The 16,688-nt window shown below is 42.5% G+C and overlaps 1 pseudogene across 1 annotated transcript; it reads right to left on the bottom strand.

Moving 5' to 3' along the window:
• Positions 1-2,549: 2,549 nt before the first annotated feature.
• Positions 2,550-10,723, bottom strand: LOC147981528 (E3 ubiquitin-protein ligase BRE1-like 2; annotated as a pseudogene). The gene is made up of 14 exons (XR_015599380.1): positions 10,719-10,723; positions 9,999-10,311; positions 9,591-9,710; positions 9,325-9,511; positions 9,058-9,218; positions 7,926-7,997; positions 6,905-7,000; positions 5,540-5,760; positions 4,602-4,674; positions 4,426-4,512; positions 3,860-3,997; positions 3,485-3,688; positions 3,229-3,391; positions 2,550-3,039 (listed from the first exon to the last, which is right to left on the bottom strand). The product of XR_015599380.1 is annotated as an E3 ubiquitin-protein ligase BRE1-like 2 (transcript).
• Between the last annotated feature and the right edge of the window lie 5,965 nt (positions 10,724-16,688).

Genomic DNA, 16,688 nt, shown 5'->3' with positions numbered 1-16,688 from the left:
TCCTGCAAATGTCAACTTCTAAAGGGACGTTCTCTCAATCGATCAGTGGATACTTGTTTAAATGTCTAGAGTACTGCATACTCCTAGATATGCACGCACTACCACCATTTGTTTAAATGTCTAGAGCAATGCATCGAATGTATATATGGCGTTTTAATATTAAGACCAAAACTTAATGCTTACAAAAATGACATAACAAGAAAGATACACAAAAAGAAGTACACTAGCATTATTCTCTGTGTAGTCAGGACACATTTGAGTACCTAACTAATGAATACGTACTCTCATTCCAGCATATCATTTCTTCAGTAATCATACCTTCATCATGGTAAGAGTTAGTTTAGCTAGGCCTTCGTTTACTTCACTCGGGAGTTAATTTAACTAGGATGTCGTTTACTTCACTCGTGGAAGGATGCACCTCTTGATCGATCATCCACTCGAGTAAGCATGCACCTGCACATGATGATAAAGTAGTAGATCATGCAAATCAAGGGTACAACAGGTTGATTTACTCCATTAGTACAGGCATCAATGGTGGTATAGGATTACGCTGAGCTTTGCTTCGACAAGATGATCATATCGGTGGTGCTGGCACGAACCTGGTTTGGATTTTACCATCTGATACATCACACGAGGATATATATCTCAAAGTCAACTATGAAAACTTTGAGATCACCTCTCTAATGTCATCTGCTGGAGCTAGATGTGCTCATCAGTGGATATTTGCGTGTGTGCTCACCTGTTGACTGAATGTGGACCCAATGATTAATCAGGGTCACCGTTTACTCTTATCAAACAGATGGCCAATTCTGACCATTAATTTTTGTTACTACTTCCCCTCCATTCTAAATTGATTGAATTTATAACATTGCTTTTTCACTATTTCACTTGCATCCTTGAAAAAAAGAAATTTGTATATGCCCACAATAGAATGAAATTTGTATATTTCCTATTCCTGTAACATAAAGGGACATAATTAGTGAAGCGTGCACAAATCTGTCTTTATTTTTCAGTATTCACTTGGCAACTCTACCTACATGCTATCAAGATAAGAAGAGTGCATGGCCTCTGGCACTATAAATACCTGTAAGCACTTACCAGGAGCTCATCTCATCTTAAACTCGCAGAATGCCAGGTACAAAACTACCAGCTCACAGAATGGCAGGCGTACTTAATGTTTATAGAAGAAAGAAAATGACAATTTACAAGATGCAGGCGATGGTCTCGATGAGACCATTAGGAGCCAGCCAGCTACTCCACTCTGTACAGGTTACTGGGCATGCAAACTGGAGTATTAGTTAACTCCAGCGCTGATGATCCTGTTGTTAATTAACTCAAGATGAACGATTGAGCAAGTTGCTCACGGTCAGATCAAAAGCTGGCTGATGTCCTTACATGGACATGCTAGTTTTCTTCATGGTTACTCATAAATTGGCCGTGTGCAATCAGTCAGTCATCTCAAGTAGAAAAACTGAAACATAGCAACAGAGAGCAGATAACACAGTTTGGGATCAAGATACTTTTTGCCCGTTCCAGAACATAGAAATATGGTAATATAATAATCTGGGTGTTAAACTTGTATATTCCACAGACAATGTAAACTGTAACCACGCAGAAACAGACAAAATTTGCCAGTATCTACATTTATCAAACAGGGAAAAAACTCACGGATGGAGACAATGCATGGTACAGAAAACTGAATTTTCATGGAAGATGTTTCAGTGCATGAGATTCGTGCCAATTTTCAGCACGTTTGGATATCTTAGTAACTCTCAGCAAATAAGACAAATTTGGGGTCCGTCAAACAATTTACTGTTCATATACTTTTCGGACTGTTTTTTTAGAGCTACCTAGATGTCTGAACGAATTGAAAATTGGCATGGACTTCACGCACTGAAACATCTTCCACGCAAAAAAGAATCAGTTTTTTTTTTTGGATTTACTGTTCACTGGGTGCAGATGAGCCCGGGCTCAGAAATGGATATTCCAGATATAAACTGAAAAGAAAAGACATGAAAGTAAAACACAAATACTGGAAGGAGCCAACAACAAGAAGCAACATCTGGATAGAGGTGGTTGGTTGCCTCCTGCTTATAGTTTTCCAAAGCTTAATACAAATTGCAAAGAAAGCCTACCGAAGGGAACTACGTGCCCAGTTTTGTACTCTGATCACTACTCAGGGTAATACATAGTTTGATTATGCCTGATTTGACTGTATTAGCTGGCCAAATAATTATGAAGGAATTGCCGGTCAAGCTGGGTCATCTTCATGTATATTTGTTCTGCAGCAGGACATGAGCCTCTCAACTTCAGCAAGAGCAGCTTTGCAGAAACAAGTGTTGCTTATCCCCTGTTCATCATATCCTAGCGGGCGAACCTTTTTGAAGGCAGAAATAATCTTCACCTTCTATTCATTTCTTATTTACTCCTAACTCACTTCGAACCATCATTGCAATGGCCTTGACTAGAGGCAGGTCAAGAGTGGCGAATCTAACCCACTCGGACTCGCTGGGAAGAGATCATCGGACAAACAAAAATCACACAAGCAATAAAGTTACAATAAACTTCTTCTAGACTTCAGTATTTTTCAACATCGATACGACACGGGCGCACATCACCAAGTTGCAGTGATATCAGCAGAGACAACATCTCCATAGCAGGCAGCTGGTTTTTCGCGGTGGATCAACGGTTGGGCGGCCATTGCGCACATCCAATCCGCTGGAGCATGTTCGCGCGCTATCTAAAAGGGTTATATTTTTACTTCTTTGCTGGATCTAAGCGCCCCCATGAGAAAACCGGAAACTATTACATATCTACAAGAGACAAGCACGCAGAGCAGGTTGGTGCTATCTGCTGTCCAAGGGTACCAACTACTACCAGGTCATCCAAGCCAGCCTCGCTGAGACTTCATATCTTCACCTCTCGCACATCATTTTGCCCGAAAGGGGTGCCGCAGCCCGGGCACTTCCGGTGCCGTAGCTCGAGGTTCCTCTGGATACATGTCGAGCAGAACAGATGGAAGCATTTGGTGATCACAACCTGCCAACAACCAACAAAGGAACATCAGCAGCAGGCGCTCACAACTTTTAAGATCTTACCACGGAGAAACTGAAACTTCGGTGACATGTGAACACAAATGAATGTGGATCTCAGCTGCTAAAGTCTCAAGTCGGGCACAAATCCGGACCAGTCAAACATAAGCTGTGTGATTCAATCGACAGTAGTTACCTCTTTGGGCCGGTCAAAGCACACGCCAAACTTGAGAATAGCCTTGCAGTCTTTTATCTCGTCCTGGAGCTTCTGGATAGTAGCCTCTTCGTTCTCGGAGGTCAGCTCCATGACTTCATTCTTCACCAACTCGTATTCTTCCTCGAGCTTTCTCTTCTCGCCTCTATAAGATAGCAAAAGAATGTAACAAGCCCTGGTAGCAGAACAGCAAGACCAACTTGGAATCAAAAATTAACACCACACCAGCAAGCCTAACCTCTCACGCTCCAACTCCGTTCTGAGCTCAGCTATTTTTTTTCTGGATTTGCTCATATTCTTTCGCAGAAGATCCAACGGCGGACCGAAGCCACTTGAGCTCCTTCTCTGCTTCAGATACCTCCAGCAGAGTCTTTTCAATGGTAATTGCATGATGCCTGTTCTCTGAAGAAGTTTTTATAGCTTGTGCGACATAGGCTTTCATCTGTAAGGTTTATTCAAATAAAGACACTTCAAAACCAGCTCAGTGGTAAACACAGACACACACAAAATATATTATTTTAATACAATATTCGCTTTGACTTGATCTTCAAATACTGTTGGCAGAAGCAAATTGAACTATTGAAGAACACATAGGGCATGAGTCAGAGATTACCTGCTCTTCACCACGGGCGAGTTTTTGTTTAGATGACTCCAGTGAATTGTTAACCTGATGGAGTTGCTTCTGTAACAAATGCTTTTCAGAGAGAAGGGAAGCAGAGGCTTGCTTTGTCTTCACGCTATCTGATACTAGCTGTTAGATGAGAAGCAAGTAAGAAAAGCAAACAACATATCTTCTGGCAATGCAAGAGAGTATAAATGATGTGAGGTTGAAGTGCATGGTAAGGCAAGGTAATGCACTGGACTACTGCCCCAGCATCTAGGTGCTAGCCAGAGACATGCTGCAAGGCCACACTATATGAATCAACAAGTAGCAGCAACAGATAGAGATGGAAAATGGAAAAGAGAAATACACCAGGCCACCTAGCCCAACAGCCGCAGTTGCCACCATGCATGTACACATGGAGCATGTAACAGGATCCTAGTGGTGTGTTGCTATACTGAGGGGAGTGTGCTATGCCGCCGGCATAGGGGAAACACCGGCGAGGCAAAAGCATGGATTCCATCACAGAAAGTACAGCAAGCTGGCAGCAAAGAGCTACCATGGTATCAGATACGCACCTTTATGTTAAAATCATCTCTGTCGGCAACCTGTTGAAGAAGATGCTGGTTTTGTGTCTGCATGTCTTCATATGCTTGACCAATTGTCTGCAGTGACAGCATCATTTTCTTTCAAACACACTCTCACACACAAACAAGAACAACACTGCTGATAAGAAAACTAAAAATGAGCTAACCTCAATTTCAGAGATATAAGCATCTCCTTCCGCTTCTTTAATTCTTATTGCCTCCTTGAGTTCCAGAACACCTCTGCACAACAGATCACACAAGGGATGAAGCTGCGGAGATGATACAGAATACCAAGTCCTCATTGAACAATAATATATCTACTGGTTCACAAACATAACATATAGTCCCAGCTGTAGGAAAATATAAAAGCTCGTTTAAACTACTGATCACTAGAATTAGTTGGATAATACTCCCTCTGTTCCTAAATATAGATCTTTTTAGGATTATTGAGTTCGAATTAGGTTTTAACCTAGTTGGCCAAACAGGACAGTAAGGCACAAAATATATGTATTACTAGCTGGTGCAGGAACCAGTTGGAGGAGTTAAACTGGAACCTAGCCAGTTCTGATTTCACCTGGGCTGGTTAACGGCTGCAAAAAAAAAAAAGTCCAGTTTGTTTGTGCATTTTGAGCCTATGAGTTTATTAAGAATTTAGGAACAAGGTGTATATGCTCGGATTTCCAATAGAAGTTGTGATCAAGAAGGGGGGGGGGGGGGGGGGGGTTGGGGGAGTTTATTGGCCATTGAGCGGAAAAATGGGCGGTTTTGAAACCTATAAAGGACTATGTTAACCGTTATTAAATACTACTCCATATGTTATTAATTGACGCTCAAACGGGTGTATCTAGACGTATTTCCATGCTAGATACATCCATTTGAACAACATCAACTAATTCCGGACGGAGAAAGTATGTATTTAACACACTCAACATTTTTCACGTCATTAATAGCAGCAACCAGGATGAAACAACTGCAATAATTAAGATCCTGATCCCCTCAATGGAAAACTCGTTTGAAATAGCAATCCAAGTAAACTGGAGAACTATTTCAGTGCCAGTAAACTGGAGAACACATATCGAATTGGCATTAGGAGAAGATAACTGACCTTTCAGATGCATCTACATTGGTCCTTAACTCTTCCAGTTCTGCTTCAGCAATGCAAAGCCTTCGCTGGCATGCAGTTTCGGCTTCATTTGCAGCTTTTACACGAAGCTCAAGACTGTGCTCCTCTAGACTAGTTCTCAAATATTCAGCCTGCTTGCGAGCTCGATTTTCTGATTCCTTGATCTCTGTAATTGTACAAGATTCACAGAGTAAAATAAGAATCTAACAAATGAAGAAAAAATATATTAGTATGCAAAATTGATGAAAGCTGTGAATTGACAATCATTCTATGGATTGTTTTCACAGGGGAAATCAATGGGCATTTGGTAATGGAGGAAAGCGTAGAGGTAACCAACTTTTTTTTTGAGTTCTTAGCCTATATGAACTATGATCTTTATTCCTTGCCGTTTTGATATTTTATTTTCAGCGATCTAAACTAGTATATTTTTCTTTCGGCATTTACAAATGTCACATAACACCTATGTCAGCTAGTGTTAGCAGATTGCATCCAAAGTCTCTGTTAGGAAATGGACTTCTTTTAGGACTGGGCGTACATCCCGGCCCAAACGCCTGCCAATGAAACCACCTTGATGGACTGGTGGCTGCAGGCGAAGGCGCAAACCCCTCCTACACTACGCAAAGCTCTGCAATCGATCACACTGCTCGTCGCCTGGATGATCTGGAAACAGAGGGACGAATGCGTCTTCGACAATGCAAGACCATCGATAGATGCGCTAGTTGATAGGATTAAAGACGAGGCCAAATGTTGGGCACAAGCTGGGGCACAGGGGCTGCGAGTAGTCTTGCCCGCCTCCTGGGATGTCCACTGATCGGAGGCGCTAGGACTCTGTAAATATAACCTCCTAGGAGACATGTACTCTCTCACCTTTTAAATGCAATGAAACACAAAAATCACTTTGCGTTTTCTCAAAAAAAAATTAACACTCTCATCACTGTTGAAGTGTATATGTGGATTGCTTAGCCCTTTCCATCAGTTTAGACTTCTGGTTGCGTTGGCTAGTGTATGAAGCTTAACAATCACATGTTTTAACAACTTGATAGATTTAACCTGAACGCAAATTTTCATATGTAAAGTATATAGCTGAAATTGAGGATTAGTGTAAAGATGGACTTCTTTTAGGCATACAGTAGAACATGTTTATTCAGAAGAAAAAAATTCATTGAATGATAGTAGAACTTTAAGAATCATAAAGGGATGTGTCAACTTTATCTCTTGTTCCCAAGGTGTGGTAAACTGCAAATGCCAAGTAAACAGAGACTTTCAAGAATCTGGTGGACTACGTGATCATCTAAGAGAACAGCATAAGTCAGTCACAAAAAATCAACACAACTGATAAGTGATAACGATAACAATCAAGTCATACCTCGACTCAGAACATTCTTTCCCATACATATCCACAATTAATTCCAACTCCTGATTTTCCTTTTCCAACGTCTCAATCTGTTGAAATTTCATTCAGAAAACATGAATGGCAATCGAGACACAGTGCAAAATTCCAATAGCTTGGCTTCGGACCATTGAAGGGCAATACTTCCTTATTTTTCTTAAGAAAATGGAAGATTTTTATATTTATGCTCATATATGTAACTTCTCTTAGTTGCATATTCACTACCAGATGTTTGTTTGCCCACAAATGTTTAAAATTTAAGGGCACATACTGTTAGTTGCATATTCACTACCAGATGTTTATTTGCCCACAGTTGGAAAATAACAACAATTTCAGGTACCTAGTTGCAAAAGCTGAATATACACCAATGCTTGAAAGACTAAGAACTAACTGTTAATTCATAATATATTTTCAGAAACCAGGTACTCCCTCCGTTCCAAATTACTCGTCGTGATTTTAGTTCAAATTTGAACTAAAACCACGACGAGTAATTTGGAACGGAGGGAGTATCCAGCAAGGTCTAATCTTGACAGATCTGACCTTATTTAATGACAAGTAGAGATAACCTAATGGTGCATGCTGTCTCTTTTTAAAGAATGGCTTTGTTATAGAGCAAGGACTAAATCTTCACAAGTAGCATGTAGCCTAACGGACATATAGACTAATCTTGACAGATCTAACCTTATTTGATCATATCTCACCCTAACGTAACTAATTTTATATTTCTTTATATATAATTGGCTTAAGGCCCAAGCTACTTGCTCTCCAAGTTGCTCCTTTGGCCATCTATGGGGTGAGTCTACGCTAATAAGTAATAACAAATCAGATATAATTGCTTGTGTAATAACTCGAAAATTTCTCCGAGCTGAGAGAACCATGGTGGAGGGAAAAGCAACCATTTTCAGATAACGCAAATATATCTCAGGCTGTCAGCACAATTAGAAGACGAGAGCTTTTCATGATACCATACCAATTTACCAATTCTTTGAGGGACTTGATCTCAGAGACTTGTGCGTTGTATCTATCAGATATTTCCTTCTGCTCACTGATCTGAAAATTGGAGATACTTCCGTCAGATGTTTCGATTATGCTAGAGGTCTATTCACAATTTCTCAGGTATAGTTCTGAAGATAAAACTCTACGGAAATAGTTTGTGAATAATATTGTTTGAAGATCTAACAATGATCCTAAAAACATGTAACAATGCAAGCATATAACAGCATCAAAGTACACATGAGTATACCCTAGTATTGAGTTGATCCTGTTTTTTGTAGATAATCACCCAGCTTTAATAAAGCAGAGATAGCCTGAAGATAATATAACCTTTCTCTTCACTTCTCATTTTGGAGATCAGACACGGTCTCTGATACACCTAATTAACTATGACTTTTCGTATACTTTAGAGATAAAACATTCAGAAAAATGGCATAGAATAAATTTTATGACAAATATATTTTGAATGACAAACATAAACACTTCTGCATACTATATTGGGAAAAGTAACGTACATACAGAGGTGGGCTTGAGCTAGGTTTTAGATACTTGTGCATCTGGAAAACTTCTCAAAAAAGTCACATATGTTCATCTGTTAGAACATCCTATATTTTAGATTTGGTTGGTTTAAATTGAGTTGGTTATGTGCTAGCAGTCGACTATTTAAGTGATGACTTTGCTTCTTTGTAGAAGGCGATCAGTAAACAAACTTCCCTTGACCAGCTATTCTAGTGTTACTACCCCAACTGGTAACCCCTTCAATCTAATGTCATTCTACCTTAATCCATCTTATTCCCAACCCCTTGTTCAACTCAGTTCATGACACGGTAAGAATGGACTAGTTCAGGTATGTGGTGCTTGCTCTTTGTACTTAATCTGTATGTCAGATATATGAATGCAGAAAATATCCTATCAGATAAAATCAATGCAAAGTGAGTAAATGTGTACAGGAATCACGATGAGGAAACATAAATGATCTATTTTTCATTACACACTGTGTGGCAATCTCACTTCCAAGTACAAACATGTTAAGTTTCAGTGACATTCACAGACATGGCAACAGATGCAAACTGAGATCCAGTTTGGAAACATCAATAGATCCAGATCAATGACATACCTTCTTAGCTAACAAGGTTCTCAACGATTCAGCTTCTTCACGTAATGCAAGTGCTTCAGAAGCCGCATCCTTTGATCTATTCAATTGATTCTCCATCATTTCCATCTCTTTAGAGAGTGCTGCAGCCATGACATGAATCTCATCCTTGAAGTCTTTTTTACCTAGACAGTGGTGGAATTGAGAACAAAGTATATATTACACTGCAGAAGGAGGTAAACGGTAAACCCAGATCTCGATTTAGCAAGCCACTAAGTCAGGCCTCAATACCTGAATCTTGCAATGATTCCTCAACTTTGATCTCAAGATCATTCTTCTCAGCAATGGGTTTCAGAATCTGATGTTCCAGTTCTTCGATTTTGGCCTCATAAGCGGTAATGGATTGTTTAATATTGTCGACAGATTCTCCTTTTGCACACATTTCTTTCTCCCTTTGCAAGAACTGGTTCTTATCATTCTAAAGTCGAAGAAAGGAAAAGCTGGTCAAGACAAAATACCTTGCAAAACAACAGCACAACAGAGGAAAATCATATTACCTGTAATACTTCAACCAAACCCTTGTATCGTTCTATCTCAGCATTCAGATGATGTAACTGATCGCTAAGAATCATATATGGTTTTGATGTGAAAATGTAGTTATCATCTTTTAATTGAGCCTGCACACATAGCACCAGAATGCAAATTATAGGAATAAGAAGACCCAGGATACAACTTGAAAGTACAAAAATATGTCAGCCATCCATTACAAAGAAGGTGCCAACCTAAAGATCTTCTAACTGGCTAGACAGTAGTAGATTATCCTCTTGAGTCTCATGGAGTTCAAGCAGGCGGTTTCCTGCAAGGGTCTGCCCTCCATTGGACAAATTATACTATAAGATGAATTCTGAGCAGATAAGGCATATAAAAAGCATATATGCAATGGAATTCGGTCTGGTTAAAAATACCTTAGCTTCTTCAACAGCATCTTTAAGATCTCCCCAGCCTATGTTTTCATCTGAAGATTTATCAGCCGAAACAACACCATTCACAGCGTTTGGACCAGACATGTTCATTAGTGAACTTCCATGCCTCTGCAACTGGAGAATAACCAACTTCCGTCGACTTTCCTCAAGCTCCGCCATGGTTTCCTCTAGCTCTCCTGCATAAGCACATGAATATGGATTGCTTTGCTTTAGAATAAAAGCTTGACCAGTTTTATAGCTCAAAATTTGGAAGCACTGAACAAGATAAGGTTTTCTTGTTTTATTTGGCAAGGGTCTGTTAACATATCTTAGTACATTTGTTCCAATTGTATTGGCAGCAAGTTTTAGCACAATTAATGCCACAAATTATTTCCGTATGAAATATGCAAACTGTGATGCAAGGTCAATCTGGTCAAGAATGCAAAGCCGAGTTTGTTATGAAAAGGGGCAGCTTTAAAGAAAAAGGGACCAGCCAGGACTAGTCCTTGGCAGCATTTTTTAATAGAAGAGGCAACCTTAAGCACCATGCGTGCGAGCCGAGACTCGAATGTGGTTGGACTGGCTGCGCATCTGCGCGCCTTGCCAACAGAATAGTGCTTTGTTCTAAAAAAAAGGGGGGCGGGGGGCAACTTTTAATCATCCAGACGACAGAAGGAAATGGTATGCTTTAAAATTAAGCCAAATGCATTAGCGTATTGTTACCTCATTTGCGATTTGCTATTCGGCTTCACGATTCGCTACCTCAGCCCGTATCGGGTTCAATAGGCGTTGTACATCTCTGATTCACGAATCAGAGAATGGGTTCGGCAAACCAGAGATTGGGGTTCGGCAAATCAAAGGTCGCGTTTGGCAAATCAGAGATCGGGGTTTGGCGAATCAAAGGTCAGGTTCGGCAGGTCTCAAATCAGAGATTGGGGCTCGGCGAATCGAAGGTCGGGTTCGGCAAATCAGAGATCAGGGTTCGGCAAATCGGAGGTTGGGGTTCATGAACACTAGATCTTAGGCACAAACACTAAAGTAGCACATGGTTCTGCACACCAAGAAGCTAGGAGTCTCGTCAAGCCAACTACCGGTCACATCGGTATGTGAGCGGTATGTTACTTACCCAAGATTCAATTGTCGGTATCCTCATACCTCGTTCAATCTTGTTACCAGCAAGTCTCTTTACTCGTTCCGTAACACATGATCCCATGGCCAACTCCTTAGTCACATTGAGCTCGTTATGATGATGCATTACCGAGTGGGCCCAGAGATACCTCTTCGTCATGCGGAGTGACAAATCCAAGTCTTGATTCGTGCCAACCCAACAGACACTTTCGGAGATACTGTAGTGCACCTTTATAGTCACCCAGTTACGTTGTGACGTTTGATACACCCAAAGCACTCCTACGGTATCCAGGAGTTGCACAATATCGTGGTCTAAGGAAACGATACTTGACATTAGAAAAGCTCTAGCAAATGAACTACACGATCTTGTGCTATGCTTAGGATTGGGTCTTGTCCATCACATCATTCTCCTAATGATGTGATCCCATTATCAACGACATCCAATGTCCATGGTTAGGAAACCACAACCATCTATTGATCAAGGAGCTAGTCAACCAGAGGCTCACTAGGGACATGTTGTGGTCTATGTATTCACACATGTATTATGATTTCCGGTTAATACAATTATAGCATGAACAATAGACAATTATCACGAACAAGGAAATATAATAATAACCACTTTATTATTGCCTCTAGGGCATATTTCCAACAACGAGGAGTCTCGAAATGGTCGAGACGTAAAGATTGATATATTGAAAGGTTATGTTTGGACACCGGAATGGTTTCGGAAAAGTTCGGACATTTTCCGGAGTACCGGGAGGTTACCGGAACCGCCGGGGGGTTAATGGGCCTTCATGGGCCCTAGTGGAGAGAGGAGGCAGCGGCCAGGTGGAGCCCCCCCCCCCAAGCCCAAACCGAATTGGACTAGGGTTGGGGGGGGGGGCTTTCCTTCTTCTCCTCCATCTCTTTCCCTTTCCCCCCTTCTTCGGAAAGGAAAGGAGGGGGCCAAATCCTACTTGGACCGGGAGTCCAAGTAGGACTCCCCCCTTGGCGCGCCCTGTTGGGGAACATAGCAGAATTTTAAAATTTTCTACGCATCACCAAGATCAATCTATGGAGTCATCTAGCAACGAGGGAGAGGGGAGTGCATCTATATACCCTTGTAGATCACGAGCGGAAGCGTTCAAGAGAACGGGGTTGATGGAGTCGTACTCGACGTGATTCAAATCACCGATGACCTACTGCCGAACGGACGGCACCTCCGCGTTCAACACACGTACGGTTGGGAGACGTCTCCTCCTTCTTGATCCAGCAAGGGGGAAGGAGAGGTTGATGAAGATCTAGCAGCACGACGGCGTGGTGGTGGAAGCAACGATGATCTCGGCAGGGCTTCGCCAAGCGCTGGGAGACGGAGGAGTGTCATGGGAGGGAAAGGGAGAGGCCAGGGGCTTGGGTGTGCAGCCCTCCCTCCCCCCCACTATATAAAGGGTGCCTAGGGGGGGCGCCGGCCCTAGGAGATCCAATCTCCTAGGGGGGCGGCGGCCAAGGGGGTGCCTTGCCCCCCAAGGCAAGGGTGGCGCCCCCACCCCTAGGGTTTCTAACCCTAGGCGCAGGGGAGGCCCAAGGGGGGCGCACCAGCCCACTAGGGGCTGATTCCCCTCCCACTTCAGCCCATGGGGCCCTCCGGGATAGGTGGCCCCACCCGGTGGACCCCCAGGACCCTTCTGGTGGTCCCGATACAATACCGGTGACCCCGAAACCTTCCCGATGGCCGAAATTGGACTTCCTATATATAAATCTTTACCTTCAGACCATTCCGGAACTTCTCGTGACGTCCGGGATCTCATCCGGGACTCCGAACAACTTTCGGGTTACCGTGTGCTAATATCTCTACAACCCTAGCGTCATCGAACCTTAAGTGTGTAGACGCTACGGGTTCGGGAGACATGCAGACATGACCGAGAAGCCTCTCCGGTCAATAACCAACAGCGGGATATGGATACCCAAGTTGGCTCCCACAAGCTCCACGATGATCTCATCGGATGAACCACGATGTCGAGGATTCAATCAATCCGTATACAATTCCCTTTGTCAATCGGTACGTTACTTGCCCGAGACTCGATCGTCGGTATCCCAATACCTTGTTTAGTCTCGTTACCGGCAAGTCACTTTACTCGTACCGTAATGCATGATCCCGTGATCAATCACTTGATCACTTTGAGCTCATTATGATGATGCATTACCGAGTGGGCCAGAGATACCTCTCCGTCATACGGAGTGACAAATCCCAGTCTCGATTCGTGCCATCCCAACAGACACTTTTGGAGATACCTGTAATGTACCTTTATAGTCACCCAGTTACGTTGTGACGTTTGGCACACCCAAGGCACTCCTACGGTATCAGGGAGTTGCACAATCTCATGGTCTAAGGAAATGATACTTGACATTCAGAAAAGCTACAGCAAACGAACTACACGATCTTTGAGCTAAGCTTAGGATTTGGTCTTGTCCATCACATCATTCTCCTAATGATGTGATCCCGTTATCAATGACATCTAATGTCCATAGTCAGGAAACCATGACTATCCTTTGATCAACGAGCTAGTCAACTAGAGGCTCACTAGGGACTTGTTGTGGTCTATGTATTCACACATGTATTACGATTTCTGGATAACACAATTATAGCATGAACAATAGACAATTATCATGAACAAAGAAATATAACAATAACCATTTTATTATTGCCTCTAGGGCATATTTCCAACAGTCTCCCACTTGCACTAGAGTCAATATTCTAGTTCATTGTGATGAATCGAACACCCACGCAGTTCTGGTGTTGATCATGTTTTGCTCTAGGGAGAGGTTTAGTCAACGGATCTGCTACATTCAGGTCCGTATGTACTTTGCAAATCTCTATGTCTCCATTTTGAACACTTTCACGAATGGAGTTGAAGCGACGCTTGATATGCCTGGTCTTCCTGTGAAACCTGGGCTCCTTGGCAAGGGCAATAGCTCCAGTGTTGTCACAGAAGAGAGTCATCGGGCCCGACGCATTGGGTATGACTCCTAGGTCGGTAATGAACTCCTTCACCCAGACTGCTTCTTGTGCTGCCTCCGAGGCTGCCATGTACTCCGCTTCACATGTAGATCCCGCCACAACGCTTTGCTTGCAACTGCACAGCTTACTGCCCCACCATTCAAAATATACAGGTATCCGGTTTGTGACTTAGAGTCATCCAGATCTGTGTCAAAGCTAGCATCGACGTAACCCTTTACGACGAGCTCTTCGTCACCTCCATAAACGAGAAACATTTCCTTAGTCCTTTTCAGGTACTTCAGGATATTCTTGACCGCTGTCTAGTGTTCCATGCCGGGATTACTTTGGTACCTTCCTACCAAACTTATGGCAAGGTTTACATCAGGTCTGGTACACAGCATAGCATACATGATAGACCCTATGGCCGAGGCATAGGGGACGACACTCATCTTTTCTCTATCTTCTGCCGTGGTCGGGCATTGAGCCGTGCTCAATCTCGTACCTTGCAATACAGGCAAGAACCCCTTCTTTGACTGATCCATTTTGAACTTCTTCAATATCTTGTCAAGGTACGTACTCTGTGAAAGACCAATGAGGCGTCTCGATCTATCTCTATAGATCTTGATGCCTAATATATAAGAAGCTTCTCCAAGGTCCTTCATTGAAAAACACTTGTTCAAGTAGGCCTTTATGCTTTCCAAGAATTCTATATCATTTCCCATCAACAGTATGTCATCCACATACAATATGAGAAATGCTACAGAGCTCCCACTCACTTTCTTGTAAATGCAGGCTTCTCCATAAGTCTGCATAAACCCAAACGCTTTGATCATCTCATCAAAGCGAATGTTCCAACTCCGAGATGTTTGCACCAGCCCATAAATCGAGCGTTGGAGCTTGCACACCTTGTCAGCATTCTTAGGATCGACAAAACATTCCAGCTGCATCATATACAATTCTTCCTTAAGGAAACCATTAAGGAATGCCGTTTTGACGTCCATTTGCCATATCTCATAATCATAGAATGCGGCAATTGCTAACATGATTCGGACGGACTTCAGCTTCGCTACGGGTGAGAAAGTCTCATCGTAGTCAACCCCTTGAACTTGTCGATAACCCTTAGCAACAAGCCGAGCTTTATAGATGGTCACATTACCATCCACGTCTGTCTTCTTCTTAAAGATCCATTTATTTTCTATGGCTCGCCGATCAACGGGCAAGTCAGTCAAAGTCCATACTTCATTTTCATACATGGATCCTATCTCGGATTTCATGGCTTCCAGCCATTTGTCGGAATCCGAGCCCGCCATCGCTTCTTCATAGTTCGAAGGTTCACCGTTGTTTAACAACATGATTTCCAAGAACGTGTCCTTGTGGACCTACAAAGTTCAGTAGCAACTTGATCTGAAGTTTCATGATCATCATCATCACCTTCCTCTCTAGTCGGTGCAGGCACCTCAGGAACATTTTCTTGAGCTGCGCCACTTGCCGGTTCAAGAGGTAATACTTCATCAAGTTCTACCTTCCTCCCAATTATTTATTTCGAGAGAAACTCTTTCTCTAGAAAGGACCTATTCTTGGCAACAAAGATCTTGCCTTCGGATCTGAGGTAGAAGGTATACCCAACATTTTCTTTAGGGTATCCTATGAAGATGCATTTTTCCGACTTGGGTTCGAGCTTTTCAGGTTGAAGTTTCTTGACATAAGCATCGCTTCCCCAAACTTTTAGAAACGACAGCTTAGGTTTCTTCCCAAACCATAATTCATATGGGGTCGTCTCAACGGATTTCGATGGAGCCCTATTTAAAGTGAATGCGGCAGTCTCTAAAGCATAGCCCCAAAATGATAGCGGTAAATCGGTAAGAGACATCATAGATCGCACCATATCTAATAGTGCGATTACGACGTTCAGACACACCATTACGCTGAGGTGTTCCAGGCGGCATTAGTTGTGAAACTATTCCACATTTTCTTAAGTGTGTGCCAAATTCGTGACTCAAGTATTCTCCCCCACGATCTGATCGCAAGAACTTGATTTTCCTGTCACGTTGATTCTCAACCTCACTCTGAAATTCCTTGAACTTTTCAAAGGTCTCAGACTTGTGTTTCATTAAGTAGACATACCCATATCTACTCAAGTCATCAGTGAGGGTGAGAACATAACGATAGCCACCGCGAGCCTCAACACTCATTGGACCGCACACATCAGTATGTATGATTTCCAATAAGTTGGTTTCTCGCTCCATTGTTCCCGAGAACGGAGTCTTGGTCATTTTACCCATGAGGCATGGTTCGTATGTGTCAAATGATTTGTAATCAAGAGACTCTAAAAGTCCATCTGCATGGAGCTTCTTCATGCGTTTGACACCTATGTGACCAAGGCGGCAGTGCCACAAGTATGTGGGAGTATCATTATCAACCTTACATCTTTTGGTATTCACAGTATTCAAACTATCATTATCACCGCCGTCATCACCAAATCTTCCCCCCTCTATGCAGCGGTGTAACCCCTCTTTTACCCGTTGTAATCTCTACTTGAACATGATGCTCAATGCTATATATTATTTCCCAATGATGTATGGCTATCC

The sequence above is a fragment of the Triticum urartu genome, chromosome 3A (assembly GCF_056163025.1).
Source record: "Triticum urartu cultivar PI428250 chromosome 3A, HENAU_Tu73, whole genome shotgun sequence".
In the NCBI taxonomy this organism is placed as follows: Eukaryota; Viridiplantae; Streptophyta; class Magnoliopsida; order Poales; family Poaceae; genus Triticum; species Triticum urartu.
Note: the sequence above shows the minus strand (reverse complement) of the source record. Positions and strands in the feature narration are given on the sequence as shown.